The 25,204-nt window shown below is 40.7% G+C and overlaps 1 protein-coding gene across 1 annotated transcript in view; it reads left to right on the top strand.

Moving 5' to 3' along the window:
- Positions 1–6,075: 6,075 nt before the first annotated feature.
- LOC124554181 (ankyrin-3-like) overlaps positions 6,076–25,204 on the top strand; it is a 116,479-nt gene continuing 97,350 nt past the window's right edge. The window contains exon 1 of the mRNA XM_047128251.1: positions 6,076–6,137. The gene's annotated coding sequence lies outside the window, so the exon portion shown is untranslated. The remainder of the gene's footprint in view (positions 6,138–25,204) is intronic.

Below are 25,204 nucleotides of genomic sequence, written 5' to 3'. Positions count from 1 at the left end.
GATGTCGCCTGAGCATCAAGTGCATGTTGTCTATCAATAATTCATATGATTATGAAATGCATCTAGGTTGTTTTTGGGATATTTTTGAACACATTCTAAGTTGGTATCTGAAAGAATCATAAGTTGTTTTCGCATGTATACATAGTCTAAGTGATATCTCTACCAGGGAATTCCGTCGTGTCTAGAAATAAAAACAGAGGACGGTGCTATACGAGCTGAGCCGAATAAACCCGAACGGGTGAATGCTATTTGCAGTTTGTTTATGTGGTTGATTGGCAGTGCGAATTATCAGCGTTATTTTATTAGTTATATCCATAAATTCAGACTATCAGAGTGGAAATAACTGGTAAGACCGGTTACATATTATATTTCTGCGCTTATCCAATAAAAGGAAATTTAGACAGAAAATTTTTGCCAGGTCGCTACATTACCAGTTGTACACTTCCCGGTTAGCAGTCGCATTGAGTTCTGTTCTCGGTAGAGAGCGGAAAACGAGTCGTACGAATACGTAATGGCGCCTGAGCGGGGAACAAAGGCGCGATAATTGAACCTGTGGTGCTGGCAGGGTTACTGAAATTAACCAGAGAATAAGCTTTCACAATGGAAGGAATACTTACAGAATTTTTGATGAAAAGATTCTTGTTAGAACGAGGAAGGAGAGGAAACGGTGACACCACACAAATTATGTGGAAGAATATGACGACTGCAAATTTATATAAAAGATTTGGTAGTACTATTTTTCGATCTCATGAACGAAACGTGATACTATTTCTTAATATAAAACTTTCTGCTTGTAGTAGGCCTAATGAGCATTTGCTATTGATACTTCGTGAATTGTGCTGTTATGTTACTTACGTAAGCGAGGTAAATAAAAATGATCATTTGTGCGAAAACAGTCTCACTTATTTGGTGTGTGTTACAATTGCAGCAATATTAGGAAGGCAAGTTCATTTTATCTAGCATACAATGGAAAAATAGACACAATCAAGTCGAAAAACCACACAAGTCTTGAGTAATACGCGTATTAACAGTTTTTACAGTATTAGAAGACGACGTCTTGATTTTGCATGTAGCAGACCGTTTGACGGACTTTGATGAGGTAGTAGGAAGGAAGGCACACCATGGAAATTTGTAGCAAGATTAGAGACAAAAAAATTCTGGGACCTAAGGATTAAAGAGATGTGTATTGTTTTGATGGTCTCTTGTATTAACTGTTTTTTTTTTCTTCCTTAGGAGGAGGCAGGATGTGAAACCGAATGACTAGGGGCAGGAAAGACACTACAGGACAATTTAAATTCCACTGCCCAGAATATACGTTTGATGGCTTCCACTGCAAAATATACACGATCGAATTCCACAGAGCAAAATACAGTGACGTGTGATAGAAGAATGCTGTGTGAAGAAGCGTGGCACTCCAGTTTGGCATACTTAAGACCGAATAACTTGTCTTACAAATCCTCGAACATATATATTTTATACATCAAACCCTCGAGAAAGATGCGCAGTACAAAATGAACATATGTTTGAATAATTTAATCTTTTTAAATTTTTTACGTCATATCACAAACAGTCGAGGCGGTGGGGGGAGGATGGGTTCCACTACGTCCCTGCCTCGCCCGCCATGTTGCAGCTCTGCGGACAGAAACAGCCTCTCGAGTGCACCGCGCTTTGTCGCTGTGACGTAGGGAGCCGCCGACTTAGCGAAGGCGAGGCGCCGCATATCGCTTGTGAACCTGTGCCCTCGACCGCCAGCAGTCGCTATCAAGGTTTATTTTTTTCTTTTCTGAGACGTATTTACTCACCAGTGCAGCTGAGCAACAGACAAACTGCGAAGAAGGGCGCTGCACATGAGGAAAAAGACATAAAGGCACTCTTTGTTTGCACATTTTATGATATCTTTAATATACAGGTTCACGTCAGATTATATCGCCGTTTTCAGTATACAGGGTGTATGAAAAAGAATCATCCGATTTGGCACGCCTACATTTTTGAAACTAACAAAGATATAGGAGGTTGGTTCATTAAGTAATGCCCCACATTTCTTCCTCAGAACGTATATATTGTTAAGACTCAGAATTTTGTGACAATATACGTCAACATGTCTTGTTCATGTCCTATTATTTCTCCATCACGATCTTTGGTTGTATCCCAATGTTGTGGAAGAGTACTCCCCGCTGGTAAAAGCTCTTGTGCTGCGGATGTAGCCATGTTTTCAGTGCATAACTGGACCTTTCGTCATCATCAGTTTTCCCCGTAGAGAATCTTCAAGCGGCGCAAAGAGATGGAAGTGGGGGGGGGGGGGGGGGGGGCAGGTCTGGACGGCAGGATGGATGCCGCAATGATGTACAACCCAGTTTGGCGATGTGTTCCCGGGTACTCACACTTATGTGCGGGCATGCATTATCGTGTAGGACCAAGATCTGGATTCTTGTCCGATCGGACATGTCGCAAACGGTTCTTTACTCAGAGTCTTCAGGTATGTCAATGAATTGATGGTTGACTCCCTTGGCATCACATCTACCAGAATGACGCCATCACAATCCCAGAATACTGCTGTCAGGACTTTTCCGGCAGAGGGGGTTGTCTTGAATTTCTTCTTTTGTACTGAATGAGGATGATGCTACTCCATCGACAGCCTTTTTGTTTCCGGCGCCAAGTGGCGAACCCTGCTTTCGTCACTGGTAACGATCCGTGACAGAAAGGTTCCTCCGTCGGTCTCAAAACTTCAGATGAAAAGGCTTTTCTTTGAATCTTGTGGTCCGCAGAGAGCATTCGTGCAACCAGTCGTCAGCACCTCTTTGCATATCCGTGAGTCTCGATCATTGCAGACGCATTTCCAATGCTGGCCGACAACTGTCGAGGCAATTGTTGAGTTGTGATGCGCCGGTCGGCACGAATAATGGCTTCCGCACGACTCAGCATGCCTGGAGCAGTGGCTGTGACAAGACGTACCGAGCATGGCTAATCATGGAGTTCTGTTTCTGAATTTCCTGAGGCTGTAACTTTCTTTACCCATCGACCAACTGTACTCCTATCAGTTGCACCATCGCTATAGACTGTACGCAAAATTTAATGGATGTTCACCCAAGTTCGTTTTTCCGCACACAAGAATTCAATAACAGCACGCTGCTTGTAACGTTAGTCGTATGTAGACGCCATGTTGACGCTGTACTACGGCTCTACCATCTGCCAGAACAGTTCGAAACTTCACCGGGCACATAACAAACATAAAATGTGAATCATCAACAAGGACACTTGTCTTTGTACATTAACGCATTTTCCAAAAAAAAAAAAAAAAGTGGAACATTACTTACTCAGTGACCCTCGTACAATGAATATTCTTTTTTCATTAACGGGAAACTGAAAAAGTTTCTTTTTCATTCCTTTTTGTAGGTGTTCAATATGCTTCCCTTGACATGAATGGCAAATGTCAATCCGGTATTCAAACTGTTCCTCACTGCAGCTAGCACGTCCTGAGTTACAGCCTCCACAGCTGCTGTCATGCGATGTCTCAGTTCACTCATTGTTGTTGGTAATGGAGGCAAATAAACACAGTCTTTTATAAACCCCCATAAGAAATAATCACATACAGCCAGGACCGTACACCTGGATGACAGTAATGTAAGGGTGAATGATTTGGTCCATTGCGATCGATCCATCGTTCAGTAATCCTTTGATTTAAAAAGTCCCGCACTTCCAGATGCCAGTGTGGAGGTGCCCAATCCTGTTGGTAAATGAAGTCGTTCGAATGCAGTCTCCAACTGTGGTACAGTATCGCTCACAAACATATCGAGGCTTGTGCTTCCTGTAACAGTGTTCTCGGCAAAGCAAAATGGACCGTATATCTTTTACCGTCTAATTGCACAAAACACATTAAAATTTGGAGAATCCCTCTCATGTTGAACAACCTCATGTCGTTGTTCCGTACCCCATACTCTCGCAGCACTACGGTCCACCTTTCCTTTAAATGGAATGTTGCGTCGTCACTTAACACTAGGGGTGGAGGAAAACGGTCACCCTCCATCTTGCTGACAACGAAATTACAGAACACACGTTGTTGTTTGTCACATTCACGAAGAGCTTGCAGTGGCTGAATTTTGTACGGTTTCACGTGTAAACGTCTACGCAACACACGCCAGACGAACATCGGAGGCATGTTGATCTGTCGGCCTGCACGGCGAACGGATTTCTGCGGCCTCCTTGTGAAACTATGGCGGATGCGTTCGATGTTTGTGTCAGACACTCGCAGATGTCCCGGCGATTTGCCTTTACGGAAACAACCTGTTTCTCGCAATTGTTCGTGCCATCGTCTAAGGCTCTGTGCTGTAGCAGCATCCACACCATACCCAGTACGAAAGTCACGCTGAAAAGTTATTACCGTCCCGCACTGCACAAAACGTAGAACACAAAACGCGCTCTGTTGTCTTTACTAGAACTGAAGTGGGTGCACACTACTGCTACTTGGCGAGAACCATGTAAAACTTGAGAGTTTTCTCTTTCCATCAGTACATTATTCACGCACGTATCTCAAGTAACGTAATAGTTGCATTTTTACCGGGTCATCGAATTTTACACTTAGTTGATTGGAATCGAAAGAAGGTCAGAAAACTCGGAAAGAACAGCTGCAAGCGCAAAACGAAGCATATGAGGAAGATGAAGGGTTACTATTTGCTGCTGGAATCGCAGAAAGCATTTTACATTATTGTTAACTTGAATTTCTAGTTTCCGAGAATTTATTTTTCAAAGGCGTTCATCTCGAAATGACTTTTTTGACATTTGCGTGCAATCTAACTCAAGAAGTACAGAACCGATCATTATGAAATTTGATAGTATGATTCTTTATAAAATTACGAAATATTTGAACCACCGTGTGAGATGATATCATGGTTTTAAGGGTATTTTTCTTTGCTTAATTAGAGAAAAACAATCCTGTAAATCGAAGTAAATTGTTGCAACGCCAGCAGTCATTTTAACATTCATTATTTTTACCTGCACTGAGCTTCATATTCTTAGAAAATACGCTATTAATGTAAAATCAAAATCCTTTTGATTTCAGATGAAAATCGGAATGGCTGCACTGCACGCAATTGGAGAACTATACTCACAAACTTCAGTGGACATCACAGCCTAACTTTGTTAATTTTGGCTGAAATTATTCAAAAAAAATCACAAAAATTGTTCGAAATATGAATTAAGTGATATAAAAATTGCTTAAAATTCTGATTTAATCTTCCTGCCCCAAAAGAATCTCGAAAATTCAGTGTCAAACCGCTTCCTCGTGTGGTTTCCCCCCTCAATCACAAGATTATCGACATCTTTATACACTTTCAGGCGCGAACGCCTTCTCGTCCAACAGGAAGAATATAGAAAAGGCCAAAGATTGTTTGGATCAGCGAGAGATATGTAACAGTCAAAATCTTCTCAATCTTGTAGCTCTACAAATCTGGTCATCAATTGTAGGGCGCATCGCTGGATCGAGACCACTTCCATGGCTGGAAGTAGTGTTGACGGCAAGTGCGAATCGCCTCCTGAGGGCGAGTAATTGTCTGTCCGGGGTGCGTATCTCGCAGAAGGAGAGAGGAAGACCACTGAAATGAACACCTCGTGGTGGGCAAGTACGTCGCTGTCGGGGAATGGAGTGGGCAGAGGCTGGGAACGAACAGCATCTGATGTGGCCCACGTGGCTTTCTGCTAGTCAGAGGCTCCAGCCACTCTGTTCCGCGATCACCTATCTCAGTCTCTGCAATTTGGGGCCTCGTGCGATGGTTGAAAGGAGGGACCATACTGCGCGGCGAAACAGTTCAGAAATACCGAATGCATCACTTTGCATTACGGTGCCAGAATGGCCACTGGGCGACAGAATACGCGATATGAATTCACTTACAGCCTTTGCGTAAGAGCAAGAATTCTTAGTGTTTCGGCTAAGATCACATGGCAGAAATATTTCGAACGTCAGACCTATGCAAGGGTTATCGTTGCCGGTGCGGAGGGGGGAGGGGGAAGGAGTGGGGGAGGGAGGGGGTGTCGAGGAAAACTGCGGGCAGAGTGGGTGGGAGGCGGCAGCCCAGTCCATGACAAGAGGCGAGTCTCGCTGCCGGCCACCACTGCACTGGCTGCCGCGCCGCCCGACCTGTCTGGTGAGTCTCCACGTACTCCTTCCATCAACGTACGGTATATATATATATACTGTGCGTGTAACTTCCCTCTATTTGACATTCCCGTATTCTCAGTGTTATCCACACTTAAAAGTGGCAGTCTCCTGTTCTCAGTGTTATCCACACTTAAAAGCGGAGGCTATGAAAACGGAGACCGCGATGTTTTTCTCTTTTCCCACCTATTTTCCTCTACCTCCCAGGTTCCCCGGTTCGATTCCCGGCGGGGTCAGGGATTTTCTCTGCCTCGTGATCACTGGGTGTTGTGTGATGTCCTTAGGTTAGTTACGTTTAAGTAGTTCTAAGTTCTAGGGGACTGATGACCACAGATGTTAAGTCCCATAGTGCTCAGAGCCATTTGAACCATTTTTTCCTCTACCTGAACCACAACAGCTTTTGTGATGAGCACCTGTATTGTCTCACGTCAGCTATGATCTATAGTAAATACAGCTTCTTACAGCACAATGTAAATAATGGTGCTACTTGCATAGTTATTATTGTCACGAATTCAATAGTTTTCAAACAGGTTCCAGAACGAATGTTGCTTTTGATGTATACTTGTCGGACTTAAATGACAACTGAAGCAGGAAAGGCTTCCGCAATAAAGTTTTCGCTCCGGACCAGAGTGTGCCTAATATGAAACATCCTGACAGAGCACTTTCCAGAGAAAGGCAACTGTCCCGAGTTCGAGTCTCGGTCCGGCACACGGTTCTGATCTGCCAGGACGTTTCAGGCGACAGTTGCTGGAAGACTTCTACAGAGTGGTAATGTACCTAACATCTGTTTTCCAGCAGGAAGAAATTCAGATGCTCTGGGTTCATAACTGTTTTTACTAAACTAAGTAACAACGTGGAGGAAAGTTGAATGTCCAAATTATGTTCAGGCTGATTCCAAAAGTTTACTCAGCAACGTTGTGCACAACAGCAGGTGTTCAAAACGACGACTAATTGGAACGCCTGCAGCCTTATCTGTGCAAGTACGTGACATACACGATGCTACATATCCCAGTCACTGGATGGAATGGGGAGACCAATTTGCATGTCTCCTGCGCTCCCCTCATCGGACGCCTTTTAATGTTTTTCATCTCTTATCATATCAGCAACATCGTCTACATGACACGGTGTCTGTAAAAGTTCAGTTTCGTTAACGCACGTTGCCGTAAAATTTACAGTCCGTCACTGAAGTTGGATGGCGTCAATTTATTTGATGTCACACTTTTCAGAACGTGTGTTTTGGTCCTGACATTAAATAATTTGTGCAATACTAAACCACTTTATTACTTCCCATTCGCTCAAGCACCAAGTCGGTACACACTCAAGTTTTATATCAAAGTCTGCACCATTGCTGTAGATCAAAGTCTCACTCTATTTCTCAGGCGAAATATCTCTCTTATTTCGCACACATTTTCTCTTAGTATAACGTATACCCGTATTCTGTAATAACTATTGGTTCTTTCTCGTACTTCCCTTGTCTCCACACTTCTTCTTGATAATCTTATGTCGTTTCCGTCGATACACAGCTGAAATTTGGGTTCTTGGACCTTTTCTCTTTCCTTCTGTCTTCTGACTTCTCTGTCGATATTTTCGAAACGAATAGTGGTCTCTCCACAAATTTTTGTATTTTAATGCGACAGTGCTGCTGTGTTACTTTGCTGGCTACTTTTAACTTTTCCTTATTTTCTGCGTGCTCAGACTACTTCCACTGCCGGCGTGCTACAATTAGTTTCCATGTAATGCACAGTCCGTCTATTACTATATTCTTTTCAGTAAAATCATTACTTTTCCTGCTATTAAAACAAGACTTCCCTTCTGCCCAACTGTACACAACCACATCCCTGGTTCAGTTAACTCGCTTTCGTCTTAACAAAATTTCTACATCTGCTTCTACATCTATGTGATTCCCTGCTATTCACAATAAAGTAGCATCTACATCTATGTGATTCCCTGCTATTCACAATAAAGTACCTGGCAGAGGGTTCAGTGAACCACCTTCAAGCTGTCTCTCTACCGTTCCATTCTCGAACGGCACGCGCGAAAGAAGAGCACTTAAATTTTTCGGTGCGAGCCCTGGTTTCTCTTATTTTATCGTGATGATCATTTATCCCCATGTAGGTGAGTGCCAACAGAATGTTTTCTCAATTAGAGGAGAAAACTGGTGATAGAAATTTCTTGAGAAGTCCCGTCGCAACGAAAAACGCCTTTGTTTTATTGATTCCTACTCCAGTTCACGTATCATGTCTGTGGCACTATCTCCCCTATTTCGCGATAATACAAAACGAGCTGCCCTTCTTTGTACTTTTTCGATGTCATCCATCAGTCCCATCTGATGTGGATCTCACATCGCACAGCAATACTCCAGAATAGGGCGGACAAGCGTATTGTAAGCAGTCTCTTTGGTAGACCAGTTGCATCTAAGTGTTCTGCCAATGAATCTCAGTCTTTGGTTTGCTATACCCACAATATTATCTATGTGATCGTACCAATTTAGGTTATTTGTAATTGTAATCCCTAAGTATTTAGTTGAATTTACAGCCCTCAGATTTGTGTGACTTATCGCATAACCGAAATTTATCGGATTTCTTTTAGTACTCATGTGAACAACTTCTCACTTTTCTTTATTCAATGTCAATTGCCACTTTTCGCACCATGCAGATATCTTATATAAATCATTTTGCAAGTCGTTTTGATCATCTGATGACGTTACAAGACGATAAATGACAGCATCATCTGCAAACAATCTAAGACGGCTACTCAGATTGTCTGCTGTGTCGTCAATATAGATCAGGAACAATAGAGAGCCTATAGCACTTCCTTGGGGAACGCCGGATATTACTTCTGTTTAACTCGATGACATTCCGTCTATTACTACGAACTGTGAACTTTCTGACAGGAAATCACGAATCCAGTGGCACAACTGAGGTGATACTCCGTAGGCACGCAGTTTGGTTAGAAGACACTTGTGAGGAACGGTGTCGAAAGCCTTGTGGAAACCTAAAAATATGGAATCAATTTGACATCCTCTGTCGATAGCTCTTATTACTTCATGAGTATAAAGAGCTAGTTGTGTTTCACAAGAACGATATTTTCTGAATCAGTGCTGACTATATGTCAATAAATCGTTTTCTTCGAGGTACTTCATAATGTTCGAATACAGTATATGTTCTAAAACCCTGCTGCAAATCGGCGTTATTGATATAGGCCTGTAATTCAGCGGATTACTCCTACTTCCCTTTTTGGGTATTGGTGTGACTTGAGCAATCTTCCAGTCTTTAGGTACGGATCTTTCTGTGAGCGAGTGGTTGTATATAATTGCTAAATATGGAACTATTTTATCAACATACTCTGTGAGATACCTGACTGGTATACAATCTGGACCGGAGGCCGTGCCTTCGTTAAGTGATTTAAGCTGCTTCGTTACTCTGAGGATATCTTCTTCTATGTTTCTCATCTCGGCCGTTGTTCTTGATTGGAATTCAAGAATATATACTTCGTCTTCTTTGGTGAAGGAGTTTCGGAAAACCATGTTTAATAACTGTGCTTTAGTGGCATTGTCATCAGTGACTGACACATTGTTATCGGGCAGTGAAGTTACTGATTGCGTTTTGCCACTGGTGTGCTTTATATATGACCAGAATTTCTTTGGGTTTTGTGCCAGATCTCGAGACAGAATTTCGTTGTGGAAATTATTAAAAGCACCTCGCATTGAAGTACGCGCTGTATTTCGAACTTCTGTAGACCTTTGCCAGTCTTTGGGATTTTGCTTTCTTTTGAATCCGGAATGCTTTTTTCGTTGCTTCTGCAACAACGATCTGACCCGTTTTGTGTACCATGGGGGATCAGTACCATCAATTTGCACAAATTGAAATTCTCATATAGAGCTAAAGTATTCTCTTTTACTCACAAAGCATTAGGAATTTTATACTCACTGCGATTAATTTAGTTTAAGATCAGTAATGCCTACTTGTGTTGGCAACAGGTAATTATTGTTTGTCTGAAATCGCACTTTTAAGTCGCTGGAAGGCGATATAGTTTTATGAGGATTAAGAACAAGAGTGTGCCTTTTACCAATGTCTTTATGGGACCTCGCACGCCATTTCCCCCCATTCCGAGGTCAGTTTCATTCCTGCGACACCCTTCGATCTCTGTTATGAAGGTCAGTCTCCACCAGTGCAGAAAGGATTCCGTTAACGCCACAGCTGCTCTATAGAACTTTGTGGCCTACATAGTCAAAGACTTTGGCAACTTCATGAAACTACACAGCGGAATATTTGATTTTGCTTACCTCTGCAGTCATTCATTTTCTGAGGTTCGGTACTGTTTTCTCTATACAAAACTCTTGGCAAAATGCAAAGTGAGCGCTGTTAAGACGTTCTGGTCAGTCACGTGAGTCAGTATTCTATCCGAGTCACACTCTCATAGACTTTTGAAAAGAATTGAAGTACTCTAGTAGGTCTGGAACTAATTTCGCCTATCTGCGTTTTTACAGATCTCTCTTTTCAAGCGTCATTAAAGTCTGTCAGGAAGTACGGCCCCAGTCATTAAATGATCACATGCAGACTTAATAATATTCCTATCAATTTAGAACAAAATTAAAATAGAAATAAATCTATTGCGCCTGTACTGGGTTTGTTGCCACTTCGAAGAAGTAACCAGAGTCGCTATGGCAGAAACTGACACGGTAGCGGGTCGGCCTCATATGGTAATCAGATTATGAGGGAAAAAATGTGGCCCTCATAATCTGTTTTTCATAATTTTTTAGTTTCTCGTCGTAATAAATTGTGCTTCGTTTTCTCCACACATTACCCATCCACAAAATTAGTAGGAACCAACCCTTTGCACAGATACTGGGTACACTCTTGGGAACAGCAGTTATACCTGTACAGAATGCTACTTAGTAACTACGAAAGGTCGACCATTATCTGAAGAAGGAAAGGAAGGACTGAAAACCGTACCCCTTATTGTTGATAAACTGAGGAAGGAATGAGGTAACAAGTCCACATGAGCATTTTGTATTATGTCCAGAACACACATGATCACACTGCCATACATGTGTTGACCAGGTATGTAAGCGTACTTCACCATTTGTGTGTTGTTGGTGTAGTAATGGTATTAGTAGTAATAGTAGTAGTAGTAGTAGTAGTAGTAGTAGTTTATTAGTATATCACTTTTTTCAATTTAAGTAAGTTAAGGTAATTCGCATGTATAGACTTATGCAGGCTTATAAGTGTAGAATGGCAAGATTGCGATAAGTAGTGATCTGTTGCCTTACAGTAGGAATAAACCTAGCATTTACCTGAGATGATTTACGGATACCACGAAAATCTAAATTAGGGTGGGTGAATGAAGAGTGGACCATCCATCCTCCCGAATACAAGGCTAGTCAATTTAAGATGGTGCTACCTCATTCAGTTTATCCCTTCCGTACAATACTTCAGGTAGCTAGGTCGGATGGGTAAGGTGCTGGTAACCAAATGAGCCAATCTAGCACACAATACGAATTCATCAAACAAACTCGATATCTCGAATAATTAGAGAAGTCGATCATTAAAGAATTAAGCTTGTTACATGATAACAAAATTTAAATGTAGTTATTAGTCTGAGGTCATATAGCAAGATTACACATGCTTCACAGAGCAACAGCAGAGGATGCTTCGAACTTTATACCGATACAGGCATTTAGTTAAATTCAGACTGAATGAAATAATTAGTCAAAAAATGAAGGAATCATTAAGTGAAATTAAATGCATATCAGGCTTGCAGTCAAAGAAATTCATAGCACAGTAAACAATAGCAAAGGATATACTAGTTACATAAATAACAAAATCAAAATGTCTTAATGAACAATATGGAGACGCTCTATACAAGCAACAGCTGCAATAAGAGCTTATACTGACTGAGTTTTCCAGGTAACTTAGACAAGACAATTATTCAGGGAATCTGACATCACTTACACCTTATAATGGTCGGTCCGTGAGACAATTCCAAGTTGCAATTCAATTCCCAAAATCATGACAAGCCACTCAGTTAAAACTGGCGAGTTAACGGCTCAATTTATTATTTAACACAAACATGCGCTTAAAAGGTGAAAGGCTCACCAAAACACATAAAATGAGCATACTAAAAGCTGCCAAGATTCAACAGTAATTAATTTAGGGCCCAGAACACAACGAAATAGTTTGCTGATGTAGGGATTAAAATTTGGACAAACAATTATACATGTTGTCACAGAGGCTAGCGCGATGTGGAACAAATTTTTAAGCTCTTTCGGATTCAGCAACTTAGGTAACCAGACATACGCCTCAAAGCAATGGTCTACCTTGGTTCGTTTAAAACAACTTCGTCTTAACTGAAACATGTTGTTTTTGTGGTCTTCAGTACAAAGATTGGTCTGATGCAGCTCTCCATGCTACTCCATCCTGTGCAAACTTCTTCATCTCCAAGTACCTATTGAAACTTACATCCCTGTGTCATATCGCCCATCTTTGAGACGTTTGTATTTCTTTTTGCGTGCTTTATTTACTGCATTTTTATATTTTCTCCCTTCATCAGCTAAATTCAATATCTCTTCTGTTACCCGAGGATTTCTACTAGCCCTCGTGTTTTTACCTCCTTGATTCTCTGCTGCCTTCACTGTTTCGTCTCTGAAAGCTACCCATTCTTCTTCTACTATAGTTCTCTCCCTCAATCTAATAAATTGTTTCCTAATACTCTGAAACTCTCTACAACCTCTGCTTCTTTCAATTTAACCAGGTCGCATCACCTTAAATTCCCACCTTTTTGCCGTTTTTTCAGTTTTAATCTACAGTTCAATTGATTGTGGTCCGAGTCCACATCAGCACCTGGAAATGCCTTACTATTGAAAACCTGGTTCCTAAATCTCTGTCTTACCATTACATAATCTATCTGAAACCTTTCAGTGTCGCCAGGCCTCTTCCACGTACATAATCTTCTTTCATCATTCATAAAGCAAGTGTTAGCTATGATTAAGTTATGCTCTGAGAAAAATTCTACGAGGCGGTTTCCTCCTTTTTTCCTTACCCTCATTCCATGTTCACCTACTACTTTTCCTTGTCTTCCTTTTTCTACTGTTGAATTCCAGTCCCCCATGACTATTGAATTTTCGTCTCCCTTCACTCTCTGAATAAATTCTTTTATTTCATCATAGATTTCTTCAACCTCTTCGTCATCTGGGAAGCTAGTTGGTATATACACTTGTACTACTGTAGGCTTCGTATCTATCTTGGCCACAATAATGCGTTAACTATGCTGTTTGTAGTAGGTTATCCGCCTTCCTATTTTTTTATTCATTACTAAACCTACTCCTCCATTACCCATATTTGATTTTGTATTTATAACCCTGTATTCACACTACCAGAAGTCTTGTTCCTCCCACCACCGAACTTCACTAATTCCCAATATATCTAACTTTAATCTATCCATTTTCCTTTTTAAATTTCCTAACCAAAATGCCTGATTAAGGGATCTGAAATTTCACACTCTGGTCTGTAAAGCACCAGTTTTGTTTCTCTTGATAACGATGTCCTCCTGAGTAGTCCCTGCCCTGAAACAGACAACACAGTAATAACCGAGCAATCCAAAATACAAAGGTAGACATTTGTAAACAGTAAAGGAACAATTTAGTACCCAAATGTGTAACACCAAATTCTTTTTCTCGAGTGCAGGAACTTGACAAGTCCTTAACCTGTTACCTTGTTTGATCATGATACATATCACAACCTTTAACTAACAGACATAGTAAGGTATTCAGATTCAGTGTCATATCCCACATGCCATTATACAGTATAATAGAGAAACCATAAACAGCACACAGTCCGCTTACAACAGAAACAGGCAAAACATTAAACTTCAGAAGTAAGATATACAAATCCGAATACACACGGTGAGAAGACTTCTGAGCGAACCCCAACTGACAGCCGACACGCTAATGACAATTTGAAGCGTCAAATTCTCTGTCCACTTGACAGGAATTTACAAAATAAAAATCATAACTCTCATGGGATAGGATTACGAGACGCACGAACGACTGACACTTTAATTCGGATCGCACTTTATGAAAGTTCAGTGGGCCTGTGGTAATTTAACTGGTACGGCAAACGGCCTTAATGCATTCAGCCCAGCTCACAGCCAAACGATCACAACTCAGCACAAGTGCCTCGGCGACACAAACATCAAAACCCGCTTACTGAACAGACGCTGGGATGCTCACCGTAAGGACCGGATTGTAAAGTCCCAGTTACACGATGCGCATAAACCGTATGCCTATGCACCAGCGCCCCAAGTGTGCATATCTGTAAGTACAGACTGGTCCACGTCGACCTATTACACTACCCACTAGGGTAGATGGTAGTAACGCGCGAAACACAAATAGAACTGTCTGATCTCTTGCAAAGTCATCCGTTCTACCGCTAGAAACACAAGTGGAACAGTGTGATATATTGTAACGCCATTCGATCAGGGTACCTGTTTAATAAGAAGTTGTTTTCTTATTATTATTTATTAAGTAATTGTTATTCTCTAATGTAGGTTACTACTGTTCAGAATAACAGACCCAACAGTTAGTTTTATGTTACGACACTTAGCTACAAAAGTATATGTATATCTAAATTTACATTTATACAGCATTCTACACATGGAGGATGCACTTGTCTTAGGAGTTGTTGCTCTGGTAGTGACTGTCAATCTTCGGATTAGTGCAGAACGACGGTGTGAACGAAAAGCCAGATTTTGTTGGGTTTGACTCTGGGACAAGGCTTATGCGTTCCTTAAGACTGCTTAAAAGCCAGTGGCCGAAAGGGAGGAACGAAGGCATTCAAATATATTCACTGCTAATGAAAGAAGTGAGGCCCGGAGATCCACAAGAATTTTGGAACTTCGAGAGGATGGACATGGCTTGATTGCAGAAACTGTTCTCTGAGATAGAAAAGGGAATTAGCAAGTGTGACACAGTCATGGAGGTGGCTATCCTATCTCACAATCTCGAAAAAGAGAATTAAATCATATGTTTGCAGGTCTTGTGATCATATCAGCCTACATCACTGATAAAATAACGGTTCATGACCTATTATGTGGCAGGCTGTTTGTAACATTACGTTACCTGGCGACTGTCGAATCTTTCAAGTGCGGCTTTTAGCCACAGGATAGCTCAGCCCACCATCCGAAAGTTGTTTTGGGTATATTCACTCCATTTAGCAACACTTTAAAGGCCAAATATTTAAGGGTGCACTTGTGTTATTTTTCCAAGTTCGGTATATGACCTCATCTGTAGCACTGGGAAAAACTGCACGCTGTGGAACTAATTTTTAAGCTCTCTCGCATTCAGCAACTTAGATAACCAGACATCCGCCCCAAAGCAATGGTCTACCTTGGTTCGTTTAAAACAACTTCGTCGTAACTGAAACATGTTGTTTTTGTGGTCTTCAGTACAAAGACTGGTCTGATGCAACTCTCCATGGTACTCTATCCTGTGCAAGCTTCTTCATCTCCCAGTACCTACTGCAGCCTACATCCTTCTGAATTTGCTTACTGTATTCATCTCTTGGTCTCCATCTACGAATTTTACCCTCCACGCTGCCCTCCAATACTAAATTGGTGTCTGGAACCGCGTGACTGCTACGGTTGCAGGTTCCAATCCTGCCTTGGGCATGGATGTGTGTGATGTCCATAGGTCAGTTAGTTTTAAGTAGCTCTAGGGGACTGATCACCTAAGAAGTCCCATAGTGCTCAGAGCCCTTTAATTTTAGAACCATTTGAACTAAATTGGTGATCCCTTGATGCCTCAGAATATGCCCTACCAGCCGATCCCTTATTCTAGTCAAGTTGTGTCACAAACTCCTCTTCTCCCCAATTCTATTCAATACCTCCTCATTAGTTATGCGATCTACCTGTCTAATCTTCAGCATTATTCTGTAGCACCACATTTCGAAAGCTTCTATTCTCTTCTTGTCTAAACTATTTATCGTCCATATTTCACTTCCGTACATTGCTACACTCCATACAAATACTTTTAGAAACGACTTCCTGACACCTAAATCAATGCTCGATGTAACAAATTTCTCTTCTTCAAAAACGCTTTCCTTGCCATTTCCAGTCTACATCTTATATCCTTTCTACTTCGACCATCATCAGATATTTTGCTCCCCAAATAGCAAAACTCCTTAACTACTTTAAGTGTCTTATTTCCTAATTTAATTCCCTCAGCATCACCCGACTTAATTCGACTACATTCCATTATCCTAGTTTTGCTTTTGTTCATCTTATATCCTCCTTTCAAGACGCTGTCCATTCCATTCAACTGCTTTTCCAAGACCTCTGACAGAATTACAATGTCATCGGCGAACCTCAAAGTTTTTTTTTTTTCTCCATGGATTTTAGTACCTACTCCGAAATTTTCTTTTGTTTCCTTTACTGCTTGCTCAATATATAGATTGAATAACATCGGAGATAAGCTACAATCTTGCCTCACTCCCTTCCCAACCACTGCTTCCTTTTCATGTCCCTCGACTCTTATAACTGCCATCTGGTTTATGTACAAATTGTAAATAGCCTTTCGCTCCCTGTATTTTACCCCTGCCACCTTCAGAATTTGAGAGAGAGTATTCTAGTCAAGATTGTCAAAGCTTTCTATAAGTCTACAAATGTTAGAAACGTAGATTTGCCTTTCCTTAATCTTTCTTCTAAGATAAGGCGTAAGGTCAGTATTGCCTCACGTGTTCCAACATTTCTACGGAATCCAAACTGATTTTCCCCGAGGTCGGCTTCTACCAGTTTTTCCATTCGTCTGTAAAGAATTCGCGTTAGTGTTTTGCAGCTGTGACTTATTAAACTGATAGTTCAGTAATTTTCACATCTGTCAACACCTGTCTTCTTTGGGATTGGAATTATTATATTCTTCTTGAATCGTTAGTGTAGTAGAGTGATAATCTGGTACAGTTCATGGATCGTTCGTTCGAGTCTCGCCTTCGTCATTTGTTTCGGTCAATTTCAAATACCTACATCCAGTAATTGCAAAATTCATCATTTTTATGAGTAATGCTCGTCTTCTTATATCAAACAAATTACATATTCTGCGCGAAATTCCTGTTTTCATTAGAAATATAAATTCTTAATTATCGAGTTTTATGAGAGATTGTTAATAAAGGTTGCTTGAATTAAGAACACATAACAATTTAATTTTTAGGCGTAATATAAAAATAAACGAACACTCTTTATTTGCACTGTGTCCATTGTTTTATACTAAAGATGTAGTGTCACACGAACGAGAGAGATGAGTGTCGCAGAAACATGAGAAACAATCATTTTCACAACATCGAGCACGCAATAAAAATTCAGCATTCTTACAGTTGTTACTGTCCCATTACAGTATGAGTCCAACAGCACTGATCGGGAGCCAAGCTAAGGGATTTGGCCTGAGAAGCAACAAGACTGTTAATCTGCCAGACAGACGTATTGGAATTAACGCACGCAGCTTTTTCACATGCCACTGCCGAACGCCGGCGCGATATAGAACGGCACCTCATATAATAAGACGAGAAAATACGGCGCCTGAGTGACTTCGTGGATTCTATTGTTGATCGCCTCGTTATCAATGTAGCAGATCATAGTTCCAAAACTGAAATGTGTTTCTCGCATTCAGATAAAGAAGGAGCTGAGAGATTACCAGACGACTGACTGTAATTAATGCTTCCCGTAGCTTCAGTATTCAACAGTATGGTGAAATACCTGCAGTATGCTTTTGCATCTCACACAGCTCGCTCAGAATATTGACCTTAAGTTTAAGTTAGGAATTCTAATCACTCTTGTTTGTAATTAGATTGCTACTGAAATTTCCCCTTTGTATGTAAAGAATGACAGCGATGCAAAAAATCTTATGTTATTTGATTTTCAAACAGCTAAGTAAAATTCAACTTACTCAGACAGTTTTCTCTTTACTTATTCTGAACATCACTAAACTGACAGATAATATTTTAGCGCAACGCAATGTGACTTTCAATAATCCTACAGAAGAACTACTGCAATATAGCGAGATTCTGACTACTGAAGGCAGTAAGTACTGACAGGCATGGTTAGCAAATGAAAGATTTTTATAGAGAACAAACAATGTATTTACCTTAATAGTATTCAAAACTCATAATAGAGATCTAGTCTTACAAATTTCCTTCTTCTGGCGGACACACGTCCAGATCGTCCCCTCATAATAACCTCTCAAAACTCTGGCATCTCTCTCCCCACATCCAAGACTGCTGGCGACTCACCTCCAACAGCCCAACGCTACGGGCTATTCTCATCTAACTGCCCAGCACTACACAAGCGAATATTCCAACCATGAGTCTAACCAGCCACAGACTGCACACAGCGCAGTCAGCGATTTTCATACAGAGAGCTACGTGGCGTTACCAACATAAAAACCTAAACAGCCTACTTACATTGCCCCCATGCGCCCTACAAAAAATTTTATAAATTGTTTGGGCAGTGGGCAGTACTAATTTGATTAAATTTTTCATTATTACAATAACAAAGATATCAAATGCACGCATTTATTCATACAATGTTGGTCAAAAGCAAAAATAGTCCTCATAGACCACAAAGGCAGTCCTGATCCTTCATCACAGTAAGAATGATAGTTTTATACCCAAGCCTGAGCAGTAAAAGAAAGTACACACGGAAGTAGTGGATTTCCATGCAGCCTTGAAGAAGTTGTGTTGTTCTTCCAACAGAAATACAGTGCTAACTCTTGGCACGCAGACAGATAATGGGCCACAACAGAGCAAACCCACAGTCGAAGTTTTGAAGAATTTTGGTAGGTAGGTGATCACAGAGCAGACCCACAGTATTTCGTGTTGAGATGATGGTAATAGAGGGCCACCGCCGATGCAGACCCACTTCAGTCCTCGTGAAGATAATGGCATTGGTGGGCCTTTAAAGGCGCAGACCCACTGTAGTCCTTGTAGAGATGGCCAGCAACTATCCGTTGCGACAGTGCGGGTGCACAATCACCATCAAAGAGTCTTGCAGATAACATCCATGAGCCACTACTTGTGCAGTTACGAACTTTTTGGAATGTCCTTAGAACCAGCAATGTAGTTAATCACTCTCTTGGTGAATTATCAACACATGTCCAAACACTAAGACAGTCATTTACCATCTGAGATTTGACACATATAGTATGACCAACAGAAATGTGTGCAGTAAAATGAATCCCCACTATTCACTTAATTTGAAAAACTGGTATCTATACAATTACAAATTTATGGTATAATAATACAATTATAAAGGTACAGAAAACATCATTAAAGAACATAATAATACAGACAACGTTTGTAGTAATACAGGCTTAACAAAAGAATAGGATAAGCATATACATGAGTATTATAAGAATTGTGACATATGTAAATAAATGAGAAATGAGAATATTCTAACATTAATTTGACATATGATCATTAAAGGAAAACATAACACAATAATTAATATCTAGATATTTTTCCAAGTTATTTGAAGATAACAGTACTCCTTATCTTAGGAAATGCAGCTTAGTATCAGAAAATTCTACAACATAACTCTTATCAGATAAGCACATAAAGACACGAAGAACATAGACACACAAGGGTATATGTAAACACATAGCAGAATAACACAAGAGGAAGGGACAGGGTTTGTTTTCAGTATAGCATTTGGTACTGCAGGTCAACACAAAACTTCATTCAGTAGATCTTTCCTCTTATTTCAACATTTTTTTCGCAAAATGCTCTTATCTAAGCATGGTTTCTGTATTTTCCATTACCTTACCTCATCAATTATTTTTCATTATCGTACCACATCATTTGTTTCTAAGAAAATCCTGCCTAAACCTGTTGTCCATAAACCCTACTTTATTGTTTATATCCTCTTTCAAAATAATTATTCTTCATTGTGCACTACTTTTTTGGCCAAACCTTTTTCTTATAGCTTCTCAATGCATTCTTTCCCAATTCTTCAGACTTAGTCTCTTATATAGTATTCTCTCTCTTAAGCTAACTTAAGCTTACTGAGCTCAGATACATAAACTAAGAGATGAGGCAATGCAGCAGCAGAAGCATTAACACAAACAGAAATGACAAAAAAATGCATTTGGCAAAGCAAGCAGCAATGTATCTAAATTGCCAAAGCAAATGCAACATTACAACTGCTTGAAGGCAATATGCAGCAAACAAGAAAAATAAATCAGTGGTGAAACTGGCTTATAAGAGTAGTACAAAGTAAAATTCAGTAGGGCAATGCCTGACAAACAGCAGCAGCAAAAGCAGTAAACTAGACCTGAACTTGACAAAGCTCAGGCAGAATAAATATTACAGTAAAGTTAGCAACGCAGGTAAGAAAATGTCTATTTACATGTTAACGCCTGTGTCACATCTTAACACTTAAGTGATGCACCACAACAACCTATTCTACAAAAAAATTACCAAGCCCTTGAAATGGAAATTATGTCTACAGTTCTTGTTGTCAATCACTTCTCCTTATGCTTCTTTTGTTTACTATTGCTCCTTTTTTTAAGAATGTAGATCATAAAATTATTATTTAATAGATCTGTAGACAGAAAATACTTACATTAGTAGAGCTATTAAATTCTACTTTAATCAATCCTGCAGCGCAGCTAGAAACCAGTTATTAAACAAAATGAGCAAATATATATAAGGCAAAGCATACTGATTTTATTCACTAGCGATAAGGCAGTAAAAAACTCTCAACTAAAAAGACAGTAGTCATAATCAGGTATATAGATGTAAAATATTTCTCATCATTTTATTAGGCATTTTAGTAAATATCAGAAAGTATGAGCTCCAAACTGTAATCATATGTTTTCAAGTATGAGAGTGTCATACATGCAATGCTTTCTACAAATATATGTTAATAGCGAGGTTAGTGGCCTCTTTTTCCTACACCTGTGCCTCTGAAAGACACACACTAATGGTTTATTTCCAGGCAACTGTCACGCATCTGGGAAACACAGCACATTATGTCAAGTTCACTTACCTTCTTTACTGAAACACATCCAACAGTGGTTTCCACTACAGTGGCAGTCTCATATAAAAAATTTCGCAGGTTGTAAATTTACGTTACTAATGTGTAGAAGCAAAATCCCATAAATATAACAGTGTCCTACGATTTCAGTCAGGAGAGTGGTAGTCAAAGTCATGCACCCTTCATAATGACAACCACACCTCGACATCACAATACATATTGTCGTCGCGATAATAATATCATAACACCATAGTCAAATCTCAAAAACGTCGTAGCTTTCTTCAATAATTTCAAAATCTCTAAAAACATGCTGTCATATTATCACAGTGGTTTCTAAAGTAAATATGAACAGTTTACAAAAATTTAGGCAAAATCCAATTTCATAAGTGTGAAGTTACCTAACGTGTAAGTACATAAACATGAGTCACTGATGTAGTAAAAAGAATGTTTGTCTCTCTCAGTTAAATCATCAGATAGCTGTGTAATTCAGTGTTAGAGAAATTTGGTACTGATGTGTAAAACTGAATAAGCAAATACCATATTAGCTATGGCTCCAAACGCTTGCCACATGCTTAGTACAGACAGTAAACGTGTACCCCCTGAGGGTTAGTGTAATTATAACCTCAGGTGTTACTGATTACAACAATGGAATGAAATGTATCACCAAAAACCTTCTTTGTATCTTCGTAATTCGAGAATCTTTGGAAAAAAAATGATTTAAGTACAAAAATTAATCACTTAAATGCGTGTCCTATAGCTCTAAGCTGTGCGTCTTGCTGTAATATAATTTCTGTCATTACTTAACGGTAAAAAATATCCCAAGTGTCTTAGTTATCAGCGGCCATAAAAAAAATTCTGCAAAAGTCAATGTACTTACCTCGTTATAAAGAAAAGTGAAATGTTCTGCGTATAATGTCGTAGTTATTACATACATTACCATGACCAATAAAGTATTGTATTGTAACGTATTTTTGTGCTACAGAAAAGGCTGTCTCCTTGTAGCTATATCACAAAAGTTACTACTAAAACATATTTTACTTTCCAGAAGAATGTAGAAAAACTGTGCTGATATAAAACAGATATGGCGCAGAAGCAATAATGTAAATTGTATTACTCATTAATAGCGGCATCATATAATCGTGTAGCTGTCACATAAACTAACAATTGTATCATCTGTTATCTCTCAGAAAGTAAATCCCGAATGTCTTTTCAAGTAAACCAAAATGTTGCATTAAAATCTCATTAGCAGTATATGTTCTAATTATGTAAGCCTTATAGTCGTTACATAATCGTTCAATTAACAAGCAAGAATCTACACACAATAGCACTGTGCCATCTGTTCACTACAAAAATTCATTTGTAATTACTGTCTAAATATGTTCCCTAGTTTCTTGACTGGATAACTGACTTCTAAACATTGTTACATGTTAAGACTTTCTAAGTGTGACAAAGCGTACGAGTAACATGAAGTAGAAATCTTATAGCAGTGACTAATTCGTAAAGCAAATTATCTCTCAATAAACGGTTTTACTTGTGAAATGTGATGTAGTCCTTTATCTTTCCTAGTATGCAGAGTTTCAACTTCAATGCCATTATCATGTGGTATATGTCGGATTCTGTAAGGTCCATTGTAAATCAGAAAGAATTTTGGCTCAAGTGTTTCTTCTTATGTGACAATCAATGAGCTTTAACGAGAACTTTCTGACCAATATAGAGTTTCTTTGCATTTGCTTTACCGTGTAGTTTTCTCTCTTTGTCTGCAGCAGATTTTATATTTTTAATAGCCAAATCAATTACACTCCTGGAAATTTAAATAAGAACACCGTGAATTCATTGTCCCAGGAAGGGGAAACTTTATTGACACATTCCTGGGGTCAGATACATCACATGATCACACTGACAGACCCACAGGCACATAGACACAGGCAACAGAGCATGCACAATGTCGGCACTAGTACAGTGTATATCCACCTTTCGCAGCAATGCAGGCTGCTATTCTCCCATGGAGACGATCGTAGAGATGCTGGATGTAGTCCTGTGGAACGGCTTGCCATGCCATTTCCACCTGGCGCCTCAGTTGGACCAGCGTTCGTGCTGGACGTGCAGACCGCGTGAGACGACGCTTCATCCAGTCCCAAACATGCTCAATGGGGGACAGATCCGGAGATCTTGCTGGCCAGGGTAGTTGACTTACACCTTCTAGAGCACGTTGGGTGGCACGGGATACATGCGGACGTGCATTGTCCTGTTGGAACAGCAAGTTCCCTTGCCGGACTAGGAATGGTAGAACGATGGGTTCGATGACGGTTTGGATGTACCGTGCACTATTCAGTGTCCCCTCGACGATCACCAGTGGTGTACGGCCAGTGTAGGAGATCGCTCCCCACACCATGATGCCGGGTGTTGGCCCTGTGTGCCTCGGTCGTATGCAATCCTGATTGTGGCGCTCACCTGCACGGCGCCAAACACGCATACGACCATCATTGGCACCAAGGCAGAAGCGACTCTCATCGCTGAAGACGACACGTCTCCATTCGTCCCTCCATTCACGCCTGTCGCGACACCACTGGAGGCGGGCTGCACGATGTTGGGGCGTGAGCGGGAGACGGCCTAACGGTGTGCGGGACCGTAGCCCAGCTTCATGGAGACGGTTGCGAATGGTCCTCGCCGATACCCCAGGAGCAACAGTGTCCCTAATTTGCTGGGCAGTGGCGGTGCGGTCCCCTACGGCACTGCGTAGGATCCTACGGTCTTGGCGTGCATCCGTGCGTCGCTGCGGTCCGGTCCCAGATCGACGGGCACGTGCACCTTCCGCCGACCACTGGCGGCAACATCGATGTACTGTGGAGACCTCACGCCCCACGTGTTGAGCAATTCGGCGGTACGTCTACCCGGCCTCCCGCATGCCCACTATACGCCCTCGCTCAAAGTCCGTCAACTGCACATACGGTTCACGTCCACGCTGTCGCGGCATGCTACCAGTGTTAAAGACTGCGATGGAGCTCCGTATGCCACGGCAAACTGGCTGACACTGACGGCGGCGGTGCACAAATGCTGCGCAGCTAGCGCCATTCGACGGCCAACACCGCGGTTCCTGGTGTGTCCGCTGTGCCGTGCGTGTGATCATTGCTTGTACAGCCCTCTCGCAGTGTCCGGAGCAAGTATGGTGGGTCTGACACACCGGTGTCAATGTGTTCTTTTTTCCATTTCCAGGAGTGTATGTCTTTGTGTCGAAGTTGTGTATTCAGAAAAGGTACAAGGTTTCTGATTCTGTTCGGTGGTTCTTCAGTCTTCAGTACAAGAATAGGTGGTAAAGCAATGGAGTCATGAGACATTTCATCGAGCACGTTTTGAAATAAGTGTAAATGTCTGTCCCAATACTGATGCTTTCTGTGACAATAAAGTCTGCAAGGCTTATTGATATCTTTCACGATCCGTTCAGAAGGGTTACAATGTGGTGAGTATAATGAAATAAAAATGGGTTTGATTTTACGATTCCAAAGCATGCGTTACCAAACCACAGATCTGAATTGCGGTCCGTTATCTGAAATGCCTAGCAACGTGTCGAAGTTCAAGTAAGACATTTGTATCAAAGGCATTGGATACAGACCGTCCAGTGGCTTTACGTAACGGTGTGAAAGAAAGAAATTTTGAAGTAATTTCAACAGCGACTAAACGTACGTAAATCCATTCGATGTTCTGACAAGGGGTCCCAAGAGATCAACAGCAGCAAATTCTTTTAATTTAGAAGGAATGATAGGAAACAACGGAGCTCGATGTATGCTGGTAGATGGTTAACATTTTGACGAAGTTTACAAATAGACACGATTCTTCGAATTCTCTTTTCCATATTGTTAAAATAACAAGTCGTCCGAAAAATATGATAACATTATCGTGGACCAAACTGTGCGTACCTGAAATGAATGTACCAAATGACCTTATTGACAAACTCGTCAGGAATGCAAAGTACGCATATCTAGTCATCAACAGTGCTACGTTTGAAGATTATGTTGTTTCTAACCAGATAATAATACCTAA

This window comes from Schistocerca americana, chromosome 11, assembly GCF_021461395.2.
Source record: "Schistocerca americana isolate TAMUIC-IGC-003095 chromosome 11, iqSchAmer2.1, whole genome shotgun sequence".
Lineage (NCBI taxonomy): Eukaryota > Metazoa > Arthropoda > Insecta > Orthoptera > Acrididae > Schistocerca > Schistocerca americana.
Note: the sequence above shows the minus strand (reverse complement) of the source record. Positions and strands in the feature narration are given on the sequence as shown.